General features: G+C 51.2%; 1 long non-coding RNA gene across 1 annotated transcript; it reads right to left on the bottom strand.

The window, feature by feature from the left end:
* Positions 1-802: 802 nt before the first annotated feature.
* On the bottom strand, positions 803-2,857 carry LOC129532019 (uncharacterized). The gene is made up of 3 exons (XR_008677601.2): positions 1,996-2,857; positions 1,711-1,768; positions 803-1,617 (listed from the first exon to the last, which is right to left on the bottom strand). It is a non-coding gene; the product is annotated as an uncharacterized lncRNA (long non-coding RNA).
* Between the last annotated feature and the right edge of the window lie 506 nt (positions 2,858-3,363).

The following is a 3,363-nucleotide window of genomic DNA, read 5'->3' as shown; positions in this document are numbered from 1 at the left end:
CCCTAAAACAACCCTAACCCTGGGCCCTGGCACTGACCCTAAAACCCTAACCGTGGGCCCTGACCCTAAAACAACCCTAACCCTGGGCCCTGACCCTAAAACAACCCTAACCCTGGGCCCTAACCCTAAAACAAGCCTAACCCTGAGCCCTGACCCTAAAACAACCCTACCCTGGGCCCTGACCCTAAAACAACCCTAACCCTGGGCCCTGACCCTAAAACAACCCTAATCCTGGGCCCTGACCCTGAAACAAACCTAACCCTGGGCCCTGACCCTAAAACAAGCCTAACCCTGGGCCCTGACCCTAAAACAACCCTAACCCTGGGCCCTGACCCTAAAACAACCCTAACCCTGGGCCCTGACCCTAAAACAAGCCTAACCCTGGGCCCTGACCCTAAAACAACCCTAACCCTGGGCCCTGACCCTAAAACAAACCTAACCCTGGGCCCTGACCCTAAAACAAGCCTAACCCTGGGCCCTGACCCTAAAACAACCCTAACCCTGTTCCCTGACCCTATAACAACCCTAACCCTGGGCCCTGACCCTAAAACAACCCTAACCCTGGGCCATGGCCCTGACCCTACAACAACTCTAACCCTGGGTCCTGGCGCTGACCCTAAAACAACCCTAACCCTGGGCCCTGGCCCAAATTGTAATGAGGTCCGTTGGGCAAAATTCCATATAAGCATAGTATAAATTAATGAAGCAAATCCTGATAAATTAGTACGATTGACTTTCTGGAGTTTCCGACAATAAAAGTAAGGAAAATGCAGAACACAAAGACAGAGAGTAAAAAGAGAAATTAGGAAAGCATTCTACATGTTTAATAGGAAGACACTGGCCGTGTTCGTGCAGCGGCAGTATGTCGTGACATGACATACTTTGGAGAGAAGTTAACAGATGAGGAAGTTCATAAAAATCATCAGAGAAGCAAAATACTGGTAGCGACACTCAAGGAAACCACGAAATTTCCATAACTTATGTCAGCAAAGTGGGAATATTGTACAGTGTGTGTTGAAGTTCCTATACAACATTGTTTATCTACCGTTTGTTTGTTTGTAAGGAATGTATATACTAAAAGTTCTTCTTGCTGTCAAAAGAATATGTGTGAATAAGTCATTTTAACTTATTCTTCTGTTTTTCTTTTATCTTCCTGCCATCATCCCACAGCCTTACTTTAGAAATTTTTTCTTTAGAAAATTGAACAAGTGCTCCTTGTGGTGGCACATACCTCGAGGATGGGAGGCAGGGGTGGAAGGGTCACTTGAGGCCATTAGTTTGACACCAGCCTGGCCAACAAAGTGAGACCCCATGTCTGCAAAACAATTTAAAAATTAGCCAAGTATCGTCATGTATACCTACAGTCCCAGCTACCTCAACTTACGGAGAAAGTTCAGGGCCTGGAGAGAAGGCTGGGAGGCAGGAGCTGGGTCTAAAGAGGCCATTGTAACGATGGAGCTGTGCCTGTGGAGGCTGTTGTGAGGCAGTAGGCTCATCTGCGGAGACTGCCGTGAGGTAGGGTATGGGCCTAAATAGGCCATTGTGAGTCATGAGCTTGGTCTGTAGAGGCTGACTGGAGAGAGTTCTGGGCCTGGCGAGGCTGCCGGGAGGTAGGAGCTGGGCCAAAAGATTTAAGCACATTTACGTTTATTAGGCACTTCATTTCCATTATTACACTGGAATATATAATAAAATAATTATAGAACTCACCATAATGTAGAATCAGTGGGCGTGTTAAGCTTGTTTTCCTGAAACTGGATGGTCCCACCTGAGCGTGATGGGAGAAAGTGACAGATCAATAGGTATTAGATTCTCATAAGCACAGCGCAACCTAGATCCCTCACATGCACGGTTCACAACAGGGTGCGTTCTCCTATGAGAATCTAATGCTGCTGCTCATCTGAGAAGGTGGAGCTCAGGCAGGAATGTGAGCAAAGGGGAGTGGCTGTAAATACAGACGAAGCTTCCCTCACTCCCTCACTCGACACCACTCACCTGCTGTGTGGCTCCTTACGGCTCCATGGCTCAGGGGTTGGGGACCCCTGCTCAAGTGCATCCAAAGCGACCCTTCCCACACCAGTCTTCATAGTAGTCAAGGGCAGCAACCACTTAGCTCCCAAGGCATGTGCCTCAGCTGGCATTTCCTCACAATCAACAGTAAGTGGTAGCTTGAGACATTGTGAGGTCACTTCCTTGAAATCACCCTAACCCTGGGCCTGACCCTAAAACCCTAACCCTGGGACCTGACCCTAAAACCCTAACCCTGGGCCCTGAGCCTAAAACCCTAACCCTGGACCCTGGCCCTGAGCCTAAAACCCTAACCCTCGGCCCTGGCCAAGAGCCTAAAACCATAACCCTGGGCCGTGGCCCTGACCTTAAACCCTAACCCTGGGCCCTGGCCCTGACCCAAAAACCCTAACCGTGGGCCCTGAGCCTAAAACAAGCCTAACCCTGGGCCCTGACCCTAAAACAACCCTAACCCTGCGCCCTGACCCTAAAACAACCCTAACCCTGGGCCCTTACCCTAAAACAACCATAACCCAGGGCCCTGGCCCTGACCCTAAAACAACCCTAACCCTGGGCCCTGACCCTGAAACAAGCCTAACCCTGGGCCCTGACCCTAAAACAACCCTAACCCTGGGCCCTGACCCTAAAACATCCCTAACCCTGGGCCCTGACCCTAAAACAAACCTAACCCTGGGTCCTTACCCTAAAACAGCCCTAACCCTGGGCCCTGGCCCTGACCCTAAAACAACCCTAACCCTGGGCCCTGACCCTAAAACAACCCTAACCCTGGGCCCTGACCCTAAAACAACCCTAACCCTGGGCCCTGACCCTGAAACAACCGTAACCCTGGGCCCTGACCATAAAAAAACCCTAATCCTGGGCCCTGACGCTAAAACAAACCTAACCCTGGGCCCTGACCCTAACACAAGCCTAACCAAGGGCCCTGACCCTAAAACAACCCTAACCCTGGGCCCTGACCCTAAAACAAACCTTAACCTGGGCCCTGACCCTAAAACAACCCTAACCCTGGGCCCTGACCCTAAAACAACCCTAACCCTGGGCCCTGACCCTAAAACAACCCTAACCCTGGGCCCTCACCATAAAACAACCCTAACCCTGGGCCCTGGCCCTGACCCTAAAACAACCTTAACCCTGGGCCCTGGCCCTGACCCTAAAACAACCCTAACCCTGGGCCCTGGCCCTGAACCTAAAACAACCCTAACCCTGGGCCCTGACCCTAAAACAAGCATAACCCTGGGCCTGACCCTAAAACAACCCTAACCCTGGGCCCTGACCCTAAAACAAACCTAGCCCTGGGCCCTGACCCGAAAACAACCCTAACCCTGGGCCCTGACC

The sequence above is a fragment of the Gorilla gorilla genome, chromosome 11 (genome assembly GCF_029281585.2).
Source record: "Gorilla gorilla gorilla isolate KB3781 chromosome 11, NHGRI_mGorGor1-v2.1_pri, whole genome shotgun sequence".
Classification (NCBI taxonomy): Eukaryota; Metazoa; Chordata; class Mammalia; order Primates; family Hominidae; genus Gorilla; species Gorilla gorilla.
Note: the sequence above shows the minus strand (reverse complement) of the source record. Positions and strands in the feature narration are given on the sequence as shown.